The 24906-nt window shown below is 47.2% G+C and overlaps 1 protein-coding gene and 1 pseudogene across 1 annotated transcript in view; both read right to left on the bottom strand.

Moving 5' to 3' along the window:
* PTS (6-pyruvoyltetrahydropterin synthase) overlaps positions 1–24906 on the bottom strand; it is a 150536-nt gene that overhangs the window by 77604 nt on the left and 48026 nt on the right. The window lies entirely within an intron of this gene.
* Positions 18930–21438, bottom strand: LOC137230572 (protein PRRC2C pseudogene; annotated as a pseudogene).

Raw genomic sequence — 24906 nt, 5'->3', positions numbered from 1 at the left:
CCCTGAGGTCCCTGCACTGGAAGGGTGGCCCTTGAAAACCACAAACAGCAAGAGAATGGTACCCTGGGAAAGGCTTGGCCACAGGCTGCTGAGAGCTCCTAAGGCTCTGAGCCTTCATCGCTGACTGTTTAGAACAAGCTGTAGGTGACTGGGTCCGGGACCGGGCCCCCCACACTGTGTGACACTGCGATTGCTCCCTCTCGGGTCTGTGACATCACCTCCACACACAGCAGCCACTCTACCCTCCCTGACGCACAGATAGCCTGCCAGACAAATTGTCAGAAAACAATTAACCTGAGACTGGGTAACAAGAAAGTAGAAACATGTAAGAACAAAGGAGATGGCTCCTAATAGCAAAGTTTGCCTTGGGCTGCCAGCACCAGGAGACCTGGGGGTCAGGGCTTCAGTCATCAGGATCTGCCCCTGATGCTTCATCTCAGGACAACAGAGCCCCCCCCTTTCATCATGAGCTTGCTGCTTGGCTGGCCTGGGAGCCTGCAGGGACCCCCTGTGGCCAGTGACGAGAGGAAAAGGCAGCAGCTCAGGAGAACAGAAGACAGGCTCCCCGTTGCCCGTGGAGAAACAGCAGCTTCTCTGCAGGCGGACTCGGAGAGGCAGGAAAGAGAAGAAACATTTAGGAAACATCAGGTGACCGACTGCTGACTGGCAAGCTCGTGGGGAGAAATGAGAGACAGAGACAGAACAGCAGGGAGGCGACACAGACACGAACACAAACTGAGAAACAGAAGTCCAAAACTTCAGAAAGAATTGCTGAAAAGAATGAGTTTTCACAAGCAATGTGATCCTGAGCGCAGGAGGGGCCCCCTGAGGGTTGGGAGGGGAATATGAAAGCATGACCAGAACGTTCCGGACCTCATCCCCGGAAACTGCAAAGCCAGAGCACGTTTCCTTTCAATTCCCAAACTGTGATCACCTGAGGCTTAGGGTCCACGCCCCTGCCAACCGACCTGTCGGCCTGTCTGCAGCTCCAGCCTCCCCGGGAGGCCACCCCCATGGAGCCCATGAGCTTACGGCTCTGCGGGGAACAGCGGGCTTCTGCCAGGGGGTGCCGCCACAACTGCCACGCGGGCCACTAGAGAAAGGGCCTTGCTCTGCCCCTGCTTCTCAGTCCTTACCGTGGGATCCACCACACAGCATGCCTGAGACCAGCTACATTTACCCTGAATTCCCCAGAGGACTGGAGGTACAGAAGGACCTACATAGGCCCCTTACCCACCTGCCTCCCACCTTCTGCCCACCCACCTTCACAGGGCCAGCTGTCGCCCACCTCCCATGACCAGAAACATGCCAGGCACCTCCACGCTCTGGAGTCTGAGTCCGAGAGATATTGCCTCACCCCAGTCTAAGGCCTCCTCCCGAAACCAATGTGTGCCCTGGATTGCCCCCTTTCACACCCCACCCCTTCCAGGGGGCACCACTCCCACCCACCCTGTAGTCCAGAAGTGTGCGGGCAAGACCATCTCATGATATCAGAAAACGGTACATTTCCCAAAGGCTGGCTGATCCTTAAATAACCTCGGGTGGGGAGTGTCAAAAGCCCAGCTCAGGGGGCTTCCCTGGTGGCGCAGTGGTTAAGAATCCGCCTGCCAATACAGGGGACACGGGTTCGATCTCTGTTCAGGGAGGATCCCACATGCCGGAGCAATTAAGCCCGTGCACCACAACAACTAAGCCTGCACTCTAGAGCCCGCAAGCCACAACTACTGAAGCCCATGTGCCTAGAGTCCGTGCTCCACAACAAGAGAAGCCACTGCAATGAGAAGCCCACACAACAAACAGTAGCCCCCGCTCTCTGCAACTAGAGAAAGCCAGCACGCAGCAACGAAGACCCAACGCAGCCAAAAACAAAGTAAATAAATCTATAAAAAAAAAAAAAGAAAAGGATGTGATGATAAAATGCTATAATAATTTAAAAAAATAAATAAAGCTCAGCTCAGTTTCCTTTTAGTCTCTTAAGAGTTAGGGGCCCAATCCCACACAAGTTCCTTTTCACATGTAGATGCCAGTGAATTCACTCCTCAAAACTATCAATTGAGGGACTTCCCTGATGTCCAGTGGTTAAGATTCCCCCCTTCCTCCCTGGTGGCGCAGTGGTTGAGCGTCCGCCTGCCGATGCAGGGGACATGGGTTCATGCCCTGGTCCGGGAAGATCCCACATGCCGCGGAGCGACTGGGCCCATGAGCCATGGCCGCTGAGCCTGTGCGGCCACAGCAGTGGTCTGCATACTGCAAAAAAAAAAAAAAAAAGATTCCCCCCTTCCAATGCAGGGGGTGTACATTTGATCCCTGATTGGGGAGCTAAGATCCCACATGCCACGTGGTGGCCAAGAAAATTAAAAAAACAAACAAACAAAAAACTATCAATTTAAAATTTGCAAATCATCAGGGAAATTCGAATCAAAACCACAATGACTTATCACCTTATGCCTGTTAGAATGACTGTTAGCAAAAAGACAAGAAATAAGTGCTATAAGGATGTGGAGAAGAGGAAATCCTTGTGCACTGTTGGTGGGAATGTAAATTGGTGCAGCCACTATGGAAAATATAGTGAGGAGGTTCTAGAACTACCTACCGTATGATCCAGCAATCTCACTTCTGGATTATATCCAGAGAAAATAAAATCACTACTTCAAAAAGATATCTGCACCCCTGTGTTCACTGCAGCATTATTTACAATAGCCAAGATATGGAAATAACCTGTGTGTCCACTGACAGATGAATGGATAAGGAAAATGTGGTATATATATATATACAATGGAATATTATTCAGCCCTAAGAAGAAGGAAACCCTGCCATTTGTGACAATATGGATGAAACATGAGGGCATTATGCTAAGCAAAAGAAGTCACATAGAGAAAGACAAATACTGTATAATCTCACTTATATGTGGAATCTAAAAAAATAAAATAAAATAAAAAGGACACACACACGAAACTAACTCGTAGATACAGGGAACAAACTGATGGCTGCCTGAAGCTGTGGAAGGAGGGGGCTGGAATGGGTGAAGGTGGCCAAAAGGCACACGCTTCCAGTTATAAAGTAAATAAGTCCTGGAGATGTACTGTAAAAAGGAAGGGAGGGAGGGAGGGAAGGAGGAAAGGATAAAACAAACCATGTTGCCCACCATCCAGTTCCACCTACATACACCCTGAAAGGAACGAAGGGCGAAGATCGGGAATGAGGCATGCTGTGCTCCGGGAAAACAGGTAGAACAGGCCCTCAGGTAGTTAGATATTTTCAGGAGAAAATTTCACGCACCCAGATTCTTGCGTCTTCCTGTATGTAGAAAAGCACTAAAACCTTTAACTGAGATATCTATTCCTTGTGATTAACAGTAACCTACCAAGATGTGTGCTTGATCGCACATAACCCCTCGCCAAAATCCCGTATCTACTGACCTCCCCCTACCTCTTCAGAGCAGTTACTCAGAGCTATCTGAGAGGCCATCTCCCGGCTATAGTCCTCAGTAAGTCCCCAAATAAACCCAAATCTCACAGCTCTCATGTTGTGCATTTTTATTTCAGTCAACAGAAGGAAGAGAGGGAGGGAGGGAGAGAGAAAGGAAGAAAGAAAGAAAGAAAAAGGAAGGAAGGAAGGAAGGAAGGGAAGGAGGGAGGGGGGAGGGAAGGGGGAGGGAAGGAGGGAGGGAGGGAGGAAGGGAGGGGGGAAGGGAGAGAGAGAGAAAGGAAGAAAGAAAGAAAGAAAAGGGAAGGAGGGAAGGGAGGGGGAGGGGAGGGAGAGAGAAAGAGAAAGGAAAGGGAAGGAAGAAAGAAAGAAAATAAGGTTACTTTGCACTCTTTGGCTTCAGAATGGGAGTCCACATGGTCTGGCTTTGCAGAGTTCTCTCCAGTCCTCCTCCAGCCACTTTGGCGCATTCAAACCTTCGTCCCATCCACTTCCATCTACTTCCAGGCCTTTGCACAGCTGTGTTCCGCCTGGCATATCCTTCTTTGCAATTCCTACTCATCTTCAAAACTCAGTCCAAACATTTCTGCCTCTAGGGAATGTTCCCTGACTTAAAACATACAACCTAGTCACCCCTGCTCTGTGCTCCCATCTCCCATGCCTGCGTGACTCATAAGAGGTACTTGAAAGTGCTTCTTGACTGGAAGAGTGATTGAAAGAGGACACCAGGATTAAATTCCCTTGAAGGCTACCAGGGAGACGCTCATTGGTCACTAAAATCTTTCTCCTTCTATTATAGGAATAGAACTGTAGCTGGGCACTGGCTACAGGAAGGGAATACTTTTCCCAATGCCCCTTGCTTCCATGGGACTAAATTCTCACCATTGGAAAATGAGCAAACATGATGGGCCACTTCAAATACATCCACATTCTCCTCGTGTTCTTTCTGGAACCCATTAGTGCCTGCATGCCAGCTTTAGGCAGCAGTTCTGGCTAACGCCCTAGGGATGGTTCCAGGTTCCCGAATGCCCTTGTGGAATAAATGAGCTCATTGATTCACCATAGACTGTTGAATGAGAGAGAAATAAACCTCAATGTTCTTTAAGCCACGGTATTCTTGGGTGTTTTTCTTACAACAGCTCTTCCTTTCGCCCTAACTAATAATAAGAGCAAGCAGTTTCCTGGCATGAGTCACACCTGGTTCCAGCTCACAGCAGCGATCATGCCCTCTAAGGATCAACTTCATATGACGTGATGGTTAAAAGCACGTACTGAGCACAGGTAAGTGCCTCTCCTGTACCAACTATGGCCTCTCTCTTCCAACAGGTGACTCATCCCTTCCCTGTCCCTTCCCGGCACAGCAGAGGATCCAGTAGGAGACAGCACACACTCAGTAGCAACACTAATCGGCAAGTGGTCTCAAGCAAGTCACTGGCCTCTGGGCACATTTTCCCTCCTTCTCTACAATGAGGGGCTGGACTAGATCAGTGCTTCTCAGCCCTGGCTGCTCAGTAGAATCACTCAGGGAGCTTTAGAAAACTGAGATGCTGAGTCTCATGCCAGACCAGTTAAAACCACATTTCTGTGGGTGGGGAACCTCTGACGTGGAACTAAATTCGGTTTTCAGGTTGACTCCATCATACCCTGGAGGCGTATCATTCCACTCCCAGTCCAGCCCAGCACAGCCTCCAGTGGGATCTGAGTCTTGCTGATAACCCAACACCTGGGACAGTAGTAGGTGTCACGCATAGTAGATGCTCATTTTTCCTTCTGAGAGGTGGCCGTCATTTTGGATAAAATTCCATATTTCCTGCACTTGATTTCAGAACATGTAAACGGAACTTTCTCTAAGGAGAAGGAAAAAGCTAACTTCATTTGCTTTTACTCCTATGGGGTCCCCAAGAGAATGATGCAGCAGGAAGAGCATTAGCTGTGTAGTCATTCAGACCTGGGTTTGGATTCCGGCTCTGCCCCTCCCTCGCTGTGTGGCTTGGGCAAGTGACTTACTGGCCCCACCCCTAACCATCATGCCGCTTTAACTACAAAGTGAAGAGCATCTCCTAGAGAATGAAAATATACAACTTGCAGCAGCCCTGGTGGAACCTCTCAGCCCAGTTTCCTTACCTGTAAAATGGGAATAATAATAGTTACAACAGACTTGATGCAAAAATATGAACAATATATATGAAACAGCGTAGCACCTAGAGTATAGAAAGTGTTCAATAACTGTTTATTTTCTCCCACTCCCCCCTCCAACATTTTCTGTATGGCAAACCTATGCACATGTGTCCCCTGAGTGGGAAGGACCCCTATTTCATAGCCATGTGGGATCCTTGCGAGGACCCAGTAGATGCAAGGTGGCTGAGATGCAGGTGTAAAGGAGTCTGCTTACTGCAACTAAAAGGATTCGACTAAACCACTTAGCAAGTAGGGACAGGCAGAGAAAATCATAAAAGGAGCCAATTATTAAGGAAGCACCTAAAAGAAGAACAATTATTCTGGAGTTTCTGGGAATAATATTAACATATGTATAACCATTTGCAAATTTTGGCTTAGGAAATTATGAGAAACATGGAAACTGAAGCCGAGCTCTCTCACCCTCACCAGTCACCACTGCAAAATCAGTTCATTTTAGTCAGAAAGTCAGATGAGGGGCTTTGCAGTCTACAGCTGATCCACCCACCGCTCAGTGGCTCTTCTTAACCTTATAAGGGAATCCTCATGGACCAAAGAGCTAGGAAAGGGAGGACAGCATCTTGCGATACACCCTGGTGGCCACTAGAGGGAGATGCTTCCTTGTGAAACATGCCTTAGCCGGCTACCTACCAGGGAGGATTCTTAGCTGAGACCAGAAGATGTGAGGGAATCCATTTTCCGTCTTCCTCTTTTAGAGACGTCAGGAGGCAGCATCCTCTCAGGGACTAAATGTCTGTCTGTCCACTTTGGTCAAGGCCAGGTGGTGTTTTACAAAGTCCATGTGATAACCCAGAGTTCCTGCAGAGCAAGAGAACACGACAGGTGGGGTAGAGGGAGGTTGAATGAGGGAGCCAGGAGAAGAAAAGTCTACTGCTGCCCTCAAACAGCTGAGAGGGAATGCAGAGGGGGCATACCTACTCAGTGCTGCTTCAAATGGCAGATAGCATTCGTGGGTGGGCGCTACAGAGAGAAACAGATGCTCAATACCAGAAGGACTCCTTGAAAACAGAGCTGTGCCAACGGGGAGTGGATTCTGGACAGGGAGCTAATCCAGCTGGCCTTGACCACCTCTGGAGGTAGTGTAGAGGGGATGCCTGCGCTGTGTAGGAGGTTGGTCTCATAGTCTCTGAGTCCACGGGAAGGAGGAAAATAGTCTGAGTGTCCCCTCTGCCCCCCCCCCCCCGTTATACTACTGGCAAAGCAGTCTAACTTTCCCAGTTACACTACTCATGCCACCAGTGGGCGTGGCTGCTCTGAGAGAAGCCATCCCAACCGAGGTTTTCAGAGCCACACCTGAGACCGTGCCCACCGTGGATTAAAAGACTACCGACTGGGTCAGGATAGCACAACGAGTCCAGCTTTGTTGCCTCCCTGCTGCTCCAAACACTTTGCAAGATATAAAAAGGGAAAGCCAAAAGATATAGTTGGACTGAAAAAACATCTCTTTGGATGACAAGGGAGCAGAGCTGAAGCTCAAGGCTCCTGGGTGCCGGGTCTGGAAGCCAGCAGAGTGTCGGGGGGCTCAGCTCTAACAACAACAACAAGGGTCGGGACACCCGTGCAGGGTCCCACAGGCCCCTCTGGACCTTCTCCATGTATTTCACCAGCCCGTCCTGTGCGCCCCTCCCCCTGCCCTTTCTCTCCGCTGGTGAACGTTTTACACAAAGTACTTCCGGACGACACTCAACCAGAAAGTCATGGAAAATTCGGCTCTCTCGGCTTGGTGTCCCTGACAACCACTCCAGGTGACCCTGTGGAGGCTGCAGCAGGACTGGACAGGCTGCAGAACTCCAGGTTTAATGTTGTGGGATCGCCGAGGGAGTGGAGAGGAAGGCCTGGAAGTGCTCTGCTGCTTAGACTCAGCTTTGGGTAGGTCGCCCCTAATCCAGAAAGGAAGCTGACGAAAACTGTGGCCAGGTGCAGCCTGGGGCGACAACTTCCTAAGAAGCCGTGGGCCCAGGGAACTGGGGGACAAAGTCTTTCTTCCAGGAACCAAGTTAAGACGGCCCACCGTGCCATCCCCATCTCCAACCACCAGCCAGCCGTGTGAGGCCTGTTTCTGGACCAACCAGAGGTTCAGGGGGCCAAGAGGAACCAACCACAACACCTTTAGACAGGTAGGGTTGAACACAGAGGAGAAAGAAAAAAAATCCAAACACTTCCTATTCCAAATGAACCTACAAGTCTAAAATTACAAAACACATGAAGAAATGGAATGCTAAGCATAACAGCCAAAAACATCAATAATCCAAACGTGACCCAATCCAGATGAAATCAGTTTTAGCGAGCAGCGTAACAGACATATGTAAGTATGTTGAGGAAGTTCCAGAGATAAATGAAGGTGTAATGTCTGCCCCACAAACAAAGGCAATGACCAAGTAGCACACGCACTGGCCCGCTGGAGCGGCAGCCACTGCAGTAGATCACAGAGAGGAGCAGGTCCCTGTGCCCTTTTCTCTTAGGGCCGCACAGAGAGGTCCAGCATGGCCAAACCTGAGACTGTAGGAGAGGCACCCTGACTCTCAGCTGTTGACTGGAGAAGGCTGGGCCTCTTTCCAAAGCAATCAGAGGCTGGGATGCAACAGCAGTAGGACGTGGCGGAACCTGGGCTCAGTGTTCTTGATGGGAAGAAGCACCAGCCCAACCCCTTTTCACTGAGACCGAGGTCCAAGCTGAGTGGTTGCAGCTAAATGTGTTAGCGACCTAGTGCTGGGGATTCCTAGCTGTGGAAGAACCAGCCCCCCTCTCCAGGCATGATGTGGGAGTGAGGGCATGGGGCTGGTACCCAGTCCTTGCTGTTGATCAGGATCAACTGTCATAAGCCCTTGGGCCAGTTCCCATGGATTCCTGCAGGAAGCCAGCTCCGTTTCTGGGAGGCCCATCTGTGGGGGGGGGGGGGGTCAGTCCTACAGAGACCCGTTTTTACCTCTCAATATCTACTTCAAGGAGAACAAAAAAAATTATGAAACCAAAACAGGTAGATATGAAAACAATTTTTTCATCTTGGAAATGAAAAACATAGTGATTGAATTTAGAATTCAGCAGCCACAAAAATCTCTACACTGGTCGCAGTCAGAGAGGGAATTAGTAGGTTGAAAGAAGGCACTGTAGAATTCACCCAGAATGCAGCTAGAGCACAAAGAGATCAAAGGGATGAAAGTTTAGTTAAGATGGCGGATGGACTCTATGAGGGTCTAACAAACATACAGGTAGGAGTTTCAGAAGAGGGTGAAGGGAATAGTGGAGGTCTTAGTTTTCGCTCACACCCCACATCCAGTCCGTCAGCAGGCTCTCTTGACTCAACCTTCACAATACACCCTGAATCTGACCGCTTCCACCCTCCCTGTTCCTCCCACCAGGACCCAAGCTGCCGTCATCTCTTGCTTCTTAAGTGATCTCTAGCCCCGTGACAGTTTTGTCTTCGTGTAGCAGCCAACGTGATCACTAAAAGACATAAATCTGATCCTGTCACTCCCTGCTCAAAGCCCTCCAGTGGCAGCCGAAGTTCGAAGCCCTTACTGTGATCTACAAGCTCCTTCCTGACCTGGCCTGGCATGCAGTGAGCATGCCATGCTGCCTCTCATCCCAGCCTCCTGGCCACAGCACTGCCTCCTTGATTTCCCTCCAACACTGGGGGTGCTTCACCCCAGGACATCGGTGCTTGTTTTGCCCTCTGCCTAAGGGAAGCACCCCCAGATAACTGCATGGTTCACTCAATTCCTCATTTATTCAGCTCTCTGCTCAATGTACCCTCATCAGAGAGGGCTTCCCTATCTTTCTATCTAAATACCCCACCCCACGCCCATCACTGGCATTACAGGTCCACGGAGATGGAATGCTTTTGATGTAACTGGTTATCCATATGGAAAAATATTTGATTCTTATCTCCCACAGTCACAAAAATAAATCTCTGGTAAATTCTAGACCCAAAGGTGACATGTAAAGCTTCTCAACTTCAGGAGAAGATACAGAAGGATATCTTTTTAATACTTCATGGAAGGAGAGGATTCCTTTTAAAAGACTCAAAAAACCAAAAACACTGCCCATAGAAGAAAAGGATAGAGATGTGACTACGTTAAAATTAAAAACGCATACGTAGCAAAACACACCATAAAGAAAGGTAAACGACAAGTCACATTTTGAGAAACAATATAATACATGCGATCAACAAATGTTCAGCACCTGTAAAGAACTCCTACAAACCAATAAGAAAATGACAAGCACAAATAGAGCAATGAGCAAAGGTTATGAAGAGGTGCTTCTAGAAGAGAAAGCCAAAACGGCCATACTATAAATGTTATATAAAGGAAATATTCCTTGAAACAATGAGATACTGATGCACACCAAATTTGCAAAATTAAACAAGTATTAGCAAGGTTGTGGAGCACTTCCCATCACCCCTGACAGAGGGACATTAACCCGGAGTCCTGAAACAAAACCCAAAAGGAGCCTGCAATTCAAGACACTGAGGGAAGGGCTTCCAGGCAGAAGCTTGTGGGAGGCCTTGAGCTGCGAAGAATTTAGAGGAACAGAGAAAAGGATGGTGCCGCCAAAGTGCAGCCACAGGAGGAAGAGGGAGGCTCTCGGTGTCACACCGGCAGGATGCAGAGTAAGAGGTGACAAAGGACAGCGTGTGCTGAGCAGCCTGCACTGAGATTCTTGGTGACGTGCCCATCTGAGAAGGCTTCCTCCCTACCTCCTTACTCTCTATCCAGAGCACCAGGCACAACCAGGTTCTATAGGAACTGAAGCTCAGGCCACGTGGAAGGCTGACTTGAAGAAGAAGTTTACAAAATCACAAATTCAAAACAGCTAGGGCCCCGTGCAAGGGAGAGACATTGAAGGGTAAGCACCATTAGCTTCGGGTGAATCTGCTTCCTTCTGCCTACACATATCATAGTTTGCAATTAATGTGTTAACTTCTTAATTGCCTGTCTGTACCACTAAACTGTATGGTCCATGGGGGCAGGGGTGTCTTTCACACCATCTAGCCTAGTACTTGTCACAGAGTAGGACTCAATGAGTCTCATAGAATGAATTAAATATATTGCACCGGCATCCCCAAGGAATGAAAATGATGTCCTTGGAATCTTCTCTGCCCCATCACTCAGACCTATGGCTCCTCTGGTCCTGGGCTCTGCAGTTAGGAAGCCTGTATATGAAGTCAAGGCCTTCTGCAGGCTCACACTAGCCTTGCTTTCCTCATCTGTTTCCCACTATCACCCTCCTCCTTCCTTCTCCCATGAGGCTCTACTCCTCCCTGATCAACCCCTCGTCCTTTCCTCACCGTGCCTTCATACCTATCCAAATCCTACACTGTCCTCAGTCCAGATCAAGTGCGTCCTCTTCTCTGCCACCAAGCCCCCACTAGAACTGACCTCCCCTTCATCTCAAGCCCCACATCCCACTATCTTCCTTTGCTTATGGTGACCATCCCTCTCTACCTGATTTTACAGCTGTTTATGTACCTTAAACCCTCTCCCAAGGATAAGCTCCTCGAGGACAGTTTAGTTCATCCTCCTGTTTCCTCCTATCTACCCACTATGCAGATGGAGAGTGCCTTATGCTAATCAGTACTGATTGCATGAATGTGAGTTGTTCGTGGGCTATATCAGCAAGACTTAACTAATCAATAAGGGGTTAGAAGATATGATCCAGTAATCCCACTCCTGGGCATATATCTGGAGAAAACTATAATTCAAAAAGATACATGCACCCCACTGTTCATTGCAGCACTGTTTACAATAGTCAAAACATGGAAGCAACCTAAATGTCCACCAACAGATGAATGGATAAAGAAGATGTAGCACATATACAAATGGACTACTACTCAGCTATAAAAAAGAATGAAATATTGCCCTTTGCAGCAACATGGATGGACCTAGAGATTATCATACAAAGTGAAGTAAGTCAGACAGAGAGAGACAGATATCATATGATATCACTCATATGTGGAATCTAATCTTTAAAAAAAGACACAGGTGAACTTATTTACAAAACAGAAGTAGACTTACAGATACTGAAAACAAACTTATGGTTACCAAAGGGTAAATGTGGTGGGATCGGGGTGGGAATCAGGAGCTTGGGATGAAAATACAGACACACTACTATGTATAAGATAGATAACCAACAAGAACCTACTGTATAGCACAGGGAACTCTACTCAATATTCTGTGATAACCTATATGAGAAAAGAATCTAAAAATGAATGAATATATGTATATGTATAACTGAATCACTTTGCTGTACACCTGAAACTAACACAACATTGTAAATCATCTATATTCCAATAAAATTAAAAATTTTTTAAATAAATAAATAAAGTTTTTGGGGTTTTGTTTTTTGTTTTAAAAAAGTAGGAGGCGTGGAGAATGACACCCTGGATTCTGGTGCTGCCATTTTCCAAGGTGGAACATAGGAGGAGAAACAGGAAAGACAATAATTCCATTTTAGGCACAAGGGGTTGGACGTACTAGCAGAACACACATGTGTCAATAAACAGACGGCTCTGGCCCCCTGGAGAGAGGGCTGGCCTGGAAATTATGCCAGACATTTCCAGTGACATCACTGTCTCCATTTAATGAATAAAAAAATAGAATTTGGAGAAGGAATTTGTTCAAACTTGGACGGTAGAAAGTAAATCCCAGTAGTGGACCCTATCTGACCCTACTCTGCGTGGGGAGAGGAGAGGACACAGAAGTCTCTCCCCAGGAGATTCAGAAGATTCTAGAGATTTCAGATTCTACTGGTGACTCCAGAGGTTTGGGGGATATCCAGGGCTAAAGGCACCCCTCTCTTGAGCCCCAGGTCCTCAAAGACAGACGAGTGCAGTTGGAAAAGCACTGGCTCAGGAAATGTGACACCCGCTACTAATTCATGTTTTATCTTAGATATTTCCCTGTCGGTGCCTCAGTTTCCTCAGCTGTAAAATGAAGTTAAACAAATGATCCCTAAGGGCTCTTATAATCCTACCATAGATGAATCAGTAGTTCATCTCTTTAATTCTTTTATTTTTTAATACAAGCCCAGGGCCATTTCTTTTCTAAGCACTTTGTTTCTGATTATATTAATATCATTTCCATAATGTTCACTGTAGAAAATTTGGTAAAAGAGAAAAACCCAAAGAAGGAAAGAAAAATCACTACAATATCACCAGTCAGAGACAACACTGCTAACAATTTGCTGTAATTTCTACTGGTCTTTCTTTCACCGTTCAAGTATACGTCTTGTCTTTTTTTAAAGCAGAAATTGGGTAATAAAAGCCACTACTAACTGAGCATCTGCTACGCATCAGGCTCAGAACCAAGTGCTCTATGTACACATCAACAGTCCTTACAGCAACCCTGCAAAGAAAACAGCCACGGCTCAAATTTACGGAAAAGAAAACCGAAGGGCAAAAAAGGCCAAGTAACCTTCCTGAGGCCACACGGCCAGTAAGGAACAAACCAGAATTCCAGAATGCCTATTGTTCTAGCTTTCTGAGCTGCTTTTTTGTGATATTTTAAAATTTAATCTATCTTTAATATGCTCCCATTTTTCAAAGACTTTTCTACCACATTATTATAGGTTGCTTCAAGATACTAATCATACAGTCCCTTAAGATGTTTTTGACTTTCACTACCATGACGAATGCTGATTATCTTCCTTCCACATAATTCTTTCCTCTCAGCAGTAATTTTTGCCTTAGGGTAATTTCGTAGAGATTGAACATCTAGGCAAAGGGATACGTGCATGCTTAAGGCTATTGACAAAGAGTATCGGTTTGCCTTCCCCCAAAAAACTGAACAATTTTTCTCCCTTTAACGATTTATAAAAGTTCCATTTACCTGCAGCCTCATTAATGTTGGGAATTATTTTTATTCATCTTTGCTGATGTTACAGGTGAAATTTCTTATCAATGAAGCTGAACTTCTAACATCATTGACCATTTCATGATTCATCTTAATAATCGTTTATTGTACAAATCCTTGGAAGACAGGAGAGAATTGAAGGGATGGGATGAAAGAGAGGGAAAATTAATTTTATTCATTTAAGAAAACCAAGTTCCTAACACATGAAGAGCATGTTTTAAGCCCTGTAGGCATTGAAATGGATAGGAGGGAGCAAATATTGAGCACCTACTCTGTGCTTAACCCCAGGCATGTAGAGTATCGTGGGAGACACAAAGGGAGGTACAAGATTTATCCTCCAAGAACTTGCAATCTTTTTGGGGAGGAGAAAAGAAACAACACACAAGAAGGTGTTCTGAACTTAATTCCCCACTTTCCTGTTCTTTCAGAGAACTGCCTTTCCATGTCCAACACGGCTTTGGGGAGTTAATCTTGAACTACTGTTACGTGTCCACATGCCTCTCTTCCTGGATCACCTGAGAGCCCCAGAGGGCAGGGACGGTGTCTTACTCACACTCCCATCACATCATGTCAGTGAATGATTTCATAATTCCTACACAATTAATTACTCATTTTTGTAAAATAGTGGCAGGGTGCCATGTCCTCTGCCTACTGCCCTGCCCACCCCTGCCCCCCATTGGTCCACTGTATGCCTGGGAGCATCGGAAGCACAGGCAGGCACTCGTCTACAGGGGTATGGGAATATTCAGTAAATTAACATGGAGAGCATGAAGTGATTGGTTTGATTAAGTAACCACCACACTCCCTTCTGCCGTCAGATCCTAGGATTTTCCTCTATCCGTTCATTTACATGGCTGAACGTGCAGGGGGATTCAGGGTCTGGGGTTTGTTTGCAAGCTTGCTTGCTTGTTTTTCACCTTCTCATACCTTACTGATGTTCCTGTCCTCCCAGGCCCCACAGACCTCGTGATCATCTCCTGCCCCTCTTCTGAGTATCTGACTCAAGAAACCAGCCCCTCTGCACGTAGGCCAAACAAGGCTCATTTCACAAGCTCTCTCGGCTTGTTTTTCCCCCTTTCACCTGCTGCACTTTCTCCAGCCCGTCTCTCAGCCCCACTCCTGACAGTTTCAAACCCAGCCTTGCAAGGTCTCCTTTCTCTTTTCTCTAAGGCACAAGAGTTTTCCCTTTACTGTTGACTGATGTATATCATCTGTGTGGCCCAAAGCATCTAGGGGCAGTACAACTAAAGAAACATTCGCTTCACTCAAATTCTGATGTTGAATTGAAATTGAATTAATTCAAATTCTGCTTAGAATTTCAAGAGAGTTTCAGATCAGTGCAGGCTGAAGGGTCTGGGAAGAACTGGCTGCCAAGGTGGGACTGGAACCCAGGTAAAGTGTAAGATTTAGGTGACAAGGTGGGCGGGTCTTTTTCCCCTAGGCTCATTCTTTCCTTTTCCCTTCCACCCCCTTCTGAGGAGCCTTCAGTAAGACAGAGACAAGAGGTAAATTATTAGCAAAGTACCATATTTTGAAGGAAGTGAGGGTAGGCCGTTTGTACCCCTGCCTTGTTCACGGTCCATACACCAGCCTCAGAAATGACCCGGGCCCCGGACTTGCAGCACAGCCGTGAGAGAGGCTGCGAATAGAAAAGACTAAGAGGCCTATGGAAGAGAAAAAGGGGGAGACCAGAGCAAGAAGGGGATCCCCAGAGGTATGACTGAGAGATGCTGTGAAGGGAAAAGTGAAGCAATATTCTGTCCCACCCTCTGGATGGCATGTGTATCAGCTAATAGTAAAGTCTCTTTCTGGTGCCTACACACCTACCGTGTCACCGATACAACCAAGGAGTTGTGTGTAAAAACTGTCATTGCCCAGATACGCCCTGCACAGGTGCTGTATCGACGTTACCTCACTGAATACCACCATGCGCTGTGCACCCAAGACCACCAAGACTCCCAGTCAGGGGTTCTCAGACTTTGGGGTGCTTAAGAATCACATTGGAGCTGAGCACAATGGCACACAGAGGTGTCACACCCTTAGATCTGGGGTGGGGTCCAGGAACATGCATTTTTAATAGGCGTACTGACACTGATGTAGATGTCCAAGGACCACAGTAGTCTATCCAAATGGGATCCTTCTGGAGCTCCAGACTGGCCCTGGGAGGCTAGTGGCTTCCCTTTGGACCCTTGGAATGAGCCAGTCTGTTAATGCCTCAGAGCCTGCCATCCCCGGTCACCGTCCCACTGAAAGCCCCTCCAGTTACCCCTCCTCCACAGGACACTTCAGGGCTGCTCCTGCCTCCCCACCCCCACCTCTCTGTTTCGCTCTCTCACCAACCTTCCCTCTGGGCCACTTGAAGCCCCCGCTAACTGGTAAATGCCCCTACATCTCGGACCCGTTTCCTACACCCTGTGATCTTAGATGAAACCCAGCTCTCTGCTCAGGACATCACTCCCCAAGGCCACCACTAGCCTATGGTGCCTTTGGTAAATTAGAAGAAGGTGGCCCCTCTGGTTAGAAGGTCACATTGATTAAAAGTGCCCCCCTAGGCAGTCCAGCTTCTGAGGACCCAAAATGTGATCAGAGCTCAGATTTCAGTCCCTCCCCTCCTTGGACAACGTACTAACTGACAGATCCCAGTCTGACCACTTTCCTGTAGCCCTTCATGGAGATGGCTCAACATCCCCACTCCCCACCGGACCCACGGTCAAGAAGGGGGGTGCTCTCCTCTTCACTCCCCACTTCCAAACCTTCACTCTTCCCCTTCCTGCAAAAGCCTCTGCCACGAGGTTGTATGAGCCTCCAATGTTCCTCGTGACCATCGCCCACCAACCTCACACTGAAGACCGACAGCCCTTCTCACTCTTCCACATCCGCCATCTTGCTGGGAAGCCTGGCTCGTCCAGCACTGAGTCACAGCTCACAGACCTCCTCAGCCCAGTGGGCTTGGTTTCATTTCCTTCAGACTCCCCCAAATCCAGGAACCTTGTCAGAATTGTCCCGCATCAGAAATCTCAAACTCCAGTAGCCCAGCACCCAACAGTAAGTCTCCTGCGCTCACTCCCTCTACACCTGTTCCTCAGCCTGAGGCTCCTGGCCCGAGTCCTTCATTTTCTGTCCCCCAGCCTAGACCACACAGTTGACCTGAAAGCATCTACCTTCTATCTCCTTCTTCTGAGAGAACCCAATGCATCCCATCATCCGCCTCAACCCTCCTCTTCGGTTGAAGAAAAGCACACAATTCTATCATGGCACCAGGGGCTCCAAACTCAACTGTGTGCTGAGCGCTTCAGACCAAGGATCTTCCTTGTGCTTTGTCGGCCACCTCTCCCATTCTCCTCAGGAACTGCTCCAACCTCCACAGCCCTCTTCAAGACCCCCACCCACCCACCCAACCCCAAGCCCTCCATCTCAGCAGACAACAACTCTTCCTATCTTAGTGAGAAAACTGAAGCCCTAAGATGAGAGTCTCCCTAACTCTCCAGCCCCCACCTATACATTTACCCATCTGCACTCCTTCTTCTCCTTCTTCCCCAGGGTGAGTGTCCTTCTTCCTACCCCAGGCCAGTCCCTACCTCTGTGTTCTCCACCTTTGGAACCTGTTTGCATCAGTTGTCACTCCTTATCTTTCTTTTTTTTTTTTTAATTTTTATTTATTTATTTTTGGCTATGTTGGGTCTTCGTTTCTGTGCACAGGCTTTCTCTAGTTGAGGCAAGCGGGGGCCACTCTTCATCACGGTGTGCGGGCCTCTCACTGTCGCAGCCTCTCTTGATGCGGAGCACAAGCTCCAGACGTGCAGGCTCAGTAGTTGTGGCTCACTGGCCCACTGCGGCATGTGGGATCTTCCCAGACCAGGGCCCGAACCCGTGTCCCCTGCATTGGCAGGCAGATTCTCAACCACTGCGCCACCAGGGAAGCCTCTCTTTTTTTTTATTTAGAGTATACTTTATTAGTTTCTGTAATCAAACCCATGTAGATAAGACCTTACATATTTAATATAGTGTGTTACCCTTGTACAAATGGAAAAAAATGTTTGATGTGTTTAGACCAAATGCTTGTTAATTTCTGTACAATGCCAACCAAACATGGTACAACTGGGATACTTTTTCCAAAGTTGAGAGCACCACTAATGTTTCTAAAAATTCAAATTTTATGTATATAACAATGAGTATATATATGAAGAGAGGGAGAGAGACCAATAGCAATATGTTATGCGTTGATAGCAGTGACAGCTTTTCCAGGTTCTGCAGTCATACAGAGACATCCATTAAAAAAAAAAAAACATAAAAAACAAAACCCCAGAAAACAGCAAAGTTCTGTTACTGTTGTGGTACCTGGCACTATCTTTTTTATTGGCTTCTCAATCATCATCTGAAAAGAAAACAGTCTAGAATAGCCTCATTGAAAACAGCTCTGATAAAGCACAGTCACTACTACACATCATAAAGCAGGTACAAGATAATTCCCAGGGGTAGGATACAGTACTGTCCTACATCTTTAATACCGGAGGATATAATTTAAAAGGCATTATTTGAGACTTGATTCTACTTTTCCAGCAGAGGGCCCAAAGGTTGGTTATGACACAGCTCTGGCACAGAAATGCACCTTCTTGGATAGGATTTCCTTTCTTTAGTGGCACTGTTCTAGGTACTCACTGATCTTCATGAACATCAGTTAAAACCCATTTAAAAAAACAAACAAAAAACAACCACTGGATTCATACAAAGATGACCGAGGAGAGGCAAGCAAGACTCAACAAGTATTTGACCAAATCTGTCAGATCTGAATGGGAAGAGCTCCATGGAAGAAAGGAGATGCCAGGTAGAACTTCAAAGCTTCGGGCCACAACCAAAACCCAGCATCATTTCAAACAGAGGCAGTGGCCAAACACTGCCCACTTGGATATGTTCAAGGATGCTGACATTAATATTTCCCTCATCCAGGAAGAGGGGGAGATCAGTTGCTGAACTTTGATTGTGTTCAATTCAATCACCATGTTACAAAAATAGCAAGTTGTCATAATAAAAAATAAGGCTCCTCTCTACCAGTTATCTTATGTTTTCACCACCAAGCCTACAAATGCTACCGCCATATCCAAAGAACACAGGGAGCAAAGAAACCACATCTGATGTCTTAGCTGAGACCACATTGTTCAGGCTGAGCTATTCCTCTGTGGTGTCATTTCTCTCGTATTTCTGGTGTGTCATCTAACCATAAGGATTTTAGTTCTAAATTATATGCACTCAAGGAATGTGTGCACATATTCATACATAAATTCTGGTTGAAGATGCATGGCCATCCAGAGTGCATGTTACATAGTAGGGGCGAGCTGGCAAAGCCTCGTTTTCCTGGGGCAGCAGCTGTGTGTCACTGTAAATTGCTCCTACGTCCCTTGTGCACCTCCAAGCTCTGGGCAGGATATTGTCCCAGACCATTTTACCCTTGGCTGCTGGCATTATCTGACTTCATTCTCCCTCTTTCCCTGTCCCCTCCCCCAACCCTTGCAATAAACCACATTTTTGAGCCTTTATTTCTTCCATTTTGATTGCCTGAGGTTTAACTGGTCCAGTTCTAACAGGTTTGGTGGCTATGGTGGGTGCAGGGGGTGGCTTTTCTTCAGCTTTTTCCTGACCAGGAGGGTCAGTCAGTGTTTCAGGAGGTTTACTGTAACCACTGTCCACTTTCTGGACTTTGCCTCCTATCTGTTTGCTCTGTTGCTGTTCAGCGAAGAACCACTGCATGGACTGAAAAACCTCTGCTCTCTGCCAACACCTAGGACCAAGCGTCTTGTGGCTGAGTCCTGTTCTCACAGCTCTCTTCTGGGGTGCCAACTGTGTAGGAAATGGTTGTGTCATTCTCACAGTGGCAGGGGCTGACCGGAACGGCTTCTCATAGACAATGCTGTTTGTTTTGCTGGACTGGCTGTGCAGACTTGTGGAAGCAGCCCGGAAGGGACTAGAGGTTGGTATGGTGCTTCTACTGCTGATTGGAGGCATGCCTGGTTTTATATCAGTGCCACTTCCTAAGGCTTTTAGTTCCATTTCAGACATTTTTTTACTGCAGTTGTGATCATGCTGTGCTGAGTTCCAGCAGGAACTAATCCTCTGAAAGGCTGGCTTATTTGCGCAGGACGACTCATGCTCTGTGCCTGCACTTGTGGGGTGGGATGCTGTAATGGGGGCTAAAGAGTCTGAAGCAGAGCAGTTAAAGGCTGTCCCGTAGACCCAAAATTAGGCAAGAAAAGCTGGAATGCTGGTAAAGGTACTGCAACCTGCTGGAGAGCCCTCGGTGACTGGGCAGTGTTATAAAAATTTGTCTGACCAGGCTGTTGTAGTTGTCCAGAATAAAGATTTGAAGCCTGGGTGAGATCCACTCTAGCCTGGAGAAGATGTGTATCAGTCAGTTGGGAACCTTCTAGTCCTGATGCCTGACCCAGCTGATGTTCATACAATACAGGAATAGGCTGCATATTTGAAGTTTGTTGAAAGCCAAGACCCAATTGTGCCCTGGCAGGTCTCCGGAGTTGGACAGCTGGAAAGTTGTGGATGGCAGTACCAGAAAGGACCATAGACAGCAGGGATAGACTGCTTTGAATAAAGCCTGGCTGAGATACATACAGTTGAAGTGAAGAACTAAATAATGCCTGAGCCTGGGAAACAGCAGGTCTAGCACCCAGTAGGGCTGAATGCTGTCCTTGCGGTGGTGCATAAATAGGGATTGGAATCTGCTGGACTGAGTTTGGCTGAGAAAGACCTTGTTGGAAGCCTCATTGTTGAGCCAAGGATGGTGGAGCCAATCGTGCATGTTCAGTGTTGAATAATGACTTGGGTCCATAGAGAAAGCTGGGATTTGAGCTGCTGCAGACTGAGACACATAGACTCGTGGACTCTGTTGCTGCTGGGTGATGAGCGAAGGCATACAGCTTAACTTGCAGAAGGCAGGCTGCTTGTCTGGGGTTTCACGTTACAAGTATTAGGAGGGTGTGATGTGGTTGTATTCACTTCTTATCTTTCAACCTCTCCTTCTCTAGTGTTTTCCTGCCTCTTATCCTATAAATACATTCAAGTATTGCAACATTTTAAAAACAAACAAAAACCTTCTTTCACTTGGGTCTCCCAGCCCCACCTTATCTCCCTTCTTCCTCCTTTATTAAAATCTATACTGCTCTCCCCACTTCCTTCCCTCCCCAATTCAATCCACTGCAGTCTCTGATCCCCTAGTCACCACTCCTCAGTCAAAAATCATCAATACCTTCCTATTGCCAAATCCAGTGGAGAGCTTTCTATACTTTTCTTATTGATGCACTTGACTCTATTATTCACTTTCTCTTTCTTAAAACTGTCTACTCCCTCATGACTGTAACGCCATCCTTTCTACACAAGTGTGTGTCTCCACTTTGGAATCCCCCTCCACCCACCACTTAATCATTCGGGTTCCCTGTCAATCAGCCCTTAAACTACTACTCTTCACATTCCACACGGTGTTCTTGGACAATAGCATTCAATGTTGAAGTTTTCACTATCACCTATATTCAGGTAACTCACAAGTCTATATCCCAGCCTGGATTTCCTTCCTGAACATCAGATTCGTGTATACAACTCTGTGCTAGGCATCTCCACCAGGACATTTCACAGGCACCTCAAACTAGATCTGTCTCGAGCTGAACTCATCCTCTCCACTCTTACCCCAAACCTGATCCTCCTGTGTTCCCCATCTTAGTCAACGGCACCATCATCCACCCTTCCGGTCATCCTTAACCCCACCCTCTCCTCAGCAATCTGCCTCTAAGATCTGCTCTCTTTATTGCCCTGATTTTTAAAATCTATCCCCTCCCCTCTATGCCCTGCGCCTGCTGCTGATGAATTGTGTGGTGATTCATCACCGCTCACCTGGACTATTAAGACAGCCTCCTAACTGGACTCCTAATTCCAGATTTTTCGCTTTCACATCTGTTCCCCACATAATCGCTGAAGTGTGTGATCCAGACCAAGATCTGGCCATGTCACTCACTTGCTTTAAAACCCATTGCCTATAGGATAGAGTTTTAAATTCTTGGCATGACCTACAAGGCCTCCCATTACTTGGCCTCTATTCAGTCTCCAGCGTCAGCCCCATCAATCCTGGTACTGAACATTATGTCGTAGTAATTCTCTGTTCATAGCACACTGTTTCATCCTCCACACTTCTCTCATTCAGGAAAACCTCCCCCCACCTCTCCCACTTGTCTGGGTCATCTCCCCCCATCTTTCAAAACAACTCATCCACTGTTTACTCCAAAACTCATTCTTGCCCTTCATTTGTACTCCTAAAGCATCCTGTGCTTACCTCTATCTTAGCATTTACCCATTACTTTGAAGCTACCTGCTTATGGACCTACCTCCCAACACTAAACGAAATGCAGAATCAGGGATTGGGTGCTGGGTGCTGGTCTTTGCTGGGTGATTGCCCACTGCCGCCACCACCCCCGGGCTGAGCAGAGTGCCTGACACGTACTAGGCGCTCAAATAACAATTACTGGATTGACTGTCACAGCAGGGCTATGAATCAGAGACAAACAAAAATACGCAGCCTCAGACAGCAAGTCACACACTAGTAGGTGGGAGAGCAGCAACTTGAAACCAACGCTAAGGCCTGTGCTCTTTTAAGCACAACCTGGAAAACATAAGCTAAGTGTGGAGGAGATGAGAACGACATGTCAGGGTACCAGCCTAGGGGTGATGGTATATGTGGAGCGATCTAGGGAAATGAAGGCGAGCTAGATTCTGGGGGCAGCAGCATAGAGTCCTAAGGCCCTGGCGTTGCTGATTCTCAGCAGAGCCCTGATGTGATAAGCTGCCAGCAGTGCCAGGCCTGAGCTGCCCGGTAGGTAAATCTAGATGCTAGGCCTGAGGCAGCCAGTGTCCCCACAGACACTCAAGACTGTGCTTCACAGCCACCTTCTGAGTCCTGCGCTTACCCCTCTCTCGGGCACAAGCCTCCAGGAAGTTCCTAGTGTAGATCAAGACAGGGAATATCCAAAGGGTATTACAAGATAAATAAATGTGGACCTGTGTGAACAAGAGCTGCCATGTCCCTCAGCCTCTCTTGAGGGAGGTTCCCATCCTTCTCCCACCCACCCTCCAGCAGCCTTCCCATACGACCTGAAACAGAAGGCGGCCACCAAAAGGAGTCAAGTGGCAGAGGCTGAAATAAGCCAAGGAAAGCTCAAGTCCAGGACCCCACAGAATGAAGGGAACATTCTGAGACAGCAGGCAACAAGGGGGACCGTTAGATGTAGCTGAAGGGCCCACACCTGCATGCATCGAAACACGGCCCTCCCTGCCCTGGAGGACGAATGTTCTGGACAAAGAAGGTACAAGGGCATGGGGTTGGAATAACACCAGTGAAAGAAAACTAGACATATCTATGTTTACAAAACACAGGAAGCCAGTAAGGGTGTGGACAACAATGGATAAAGATGGGGTGCCCTTCTCTGGTAAAATCCATGTCAAAGGCAAAGAGCCAGAGCAGAGCAGAGTCAGTAGCAGAGAAGCTGGCAGGTATCCAGGGCATGAACACCCCACCCTTTGTCCTCACCTGAGTGTCTGGGGGCAAGCCAGCCTATCACCTCCCCTAGAGAGTTCAAGAGAGCTCATGTCCTGCCTGGGGAAGAAGTCTGGAGCAGCCTTGCTCTAAATCATGTTTCATTCACAGATGGAGACATTCACACACCTCTCCCCACACTGCTTCTGCTCTGCAGACTGCAGTGAATGTTTTCAGTTTACAAACTTTCACAGGAAAAGAGAACTCGCTATCTATCCTCTTTCCCACCTCCCCCAGCCAATCAAGCCCAGCGCCACCCCAGTTCGGCTGCAGTGAACAGCTCATTACCAGCTGGACAGGTTGCGTCCTAGAGCCCAAGTGGAGCACCCACAGCCCTGATTCGCCTGTCATCGCTCAAGGAGGCATCCTCCTCCGGAGGAAGTGTGGGCAGCTCCCAGGCCCCACCTCAGTGGACTCTCTCCAATAATAATAACAACAAGGAAAGCAAGACTTTACTGAGTGCCTCTCTGTGCCAGGCATTGTGCTCCACATGTATCAATATTATCTCATTAAAATCTCCCAACAACCTTATGATATGGGTGCTACCATTACCCTCATTTTATGGAGGAGGACTTATTAGAGCAGTTCAACGTATTGGTCTGAGGTCACATGGATAGCAAAAGGTGAATCAGGAATGCAACAAAGAGCTTTCTTCCCAACTTCAGAGATGCTGCTCTTAACCACTCACATAGAAGGGACCATCTTCCTTGCCATTCATTGTACGGACTATGATTTTGATAGCTTCTGACAGCTGCTCAAGTTTTCAGAACTTTCTTGGTTTCCCACTGGAGTGTACGCTTCCTGAGGTCAAAAACCATTTTCAATGGACCTTTGGACGTGATACCAAGAACATAAATGCTGACTGATCAACTGAAGGGTTCAAAACACCACGGATGTTTAATAAATGGTATTTATTGGTTGTTATTATAAGTCACTAATATTTCACATACCAGGTAATTCCCTTCCTCTAGAGCAGGTTTTCACAACCTCAGCACTACTGACACTTGGGTCTGGATAACTGTTGGTCATGAGGGTTGTCCTGTGCATTGTAGAATGTTTGCAGCACCCCTGGCCTCTACTACTCACCAGTAGCACCCCCTCCACAAGTTGTGGCAACAAAAAATGCCTCCAGACATTGCCAAATACCCCGTGGGTGGCAAAGTCACCCCCAGGTGGGAACTACTGCTCTAGAATAAACAAATAAAGATAAATGCACTTATTCTCTCAGCATAAAACACAAGAAAGCTTATTTCCACCTACAATAAAACAGCACTCTTATTACTCAGTTAATAAATATAGAGGTCCTGAGAAGTACTTACTAAATAAAAGCCCCAGAGCACCAATTTCAGAAGATCAAGATAATGTTCTTGTTATGCCTGAACCAAATCACTTTCTGCTGCTAGAATCTTGTGTAGTGGGATGTCAAGCCGGTGGGAACGCACGGCCAAAAAGGAAAGGCCTGATTTCAAATCCCAGCTTGTAGCCCCAAATCATTTTTTTTGTAACAAGATGGAGAAGACATAAATGTTTTTAAATCTCAGCTCCTTTACTTACTAGCTTCTGGTCAATTCACTTAATATCACTGGGTCTCAATTCCTGTAAGATGGGAGTGATGGTTCCTAGCTCATGGGATTGTTGTGAAGATTAAATAAAACAGATGCAAAGCAAGGTCTGCCTCAGGAGCGCTTAAAAATAGTCACTCCTTTCCCTGTCCTCACGTGTCACCAGGCCCTTCAGAGCATGATACATACCAATTTATTTTTGCTTTCTCCATGCCATCCAACAGAGCTGGCCTCAACTCTGGCTGCACCTGAGAATACCTGAAGAGTTTTCAGAATGCTTTGCTGC

The sequence above is a fragment of the Pseudorca crassidens genome, chromosome 9 (genome assembly GCF_039906515.1).
Source record: "Pseudorca crassidens isolate mPseCra1 chromosome 9, mPseCra1.hap1, whole genome shotgun sequence".
Classification (NCBI taxonomy): Eukaryota; Metazoa; Chordata; class Mammalia; order Artiodactyla; family Delphinidae; genus Pseudorca; species Pseudorca crassidens.
Note: the sequence above shows the minus strand (reverse complement) of the source record. Positions and strands in the feature narration are given on the sequence as shown.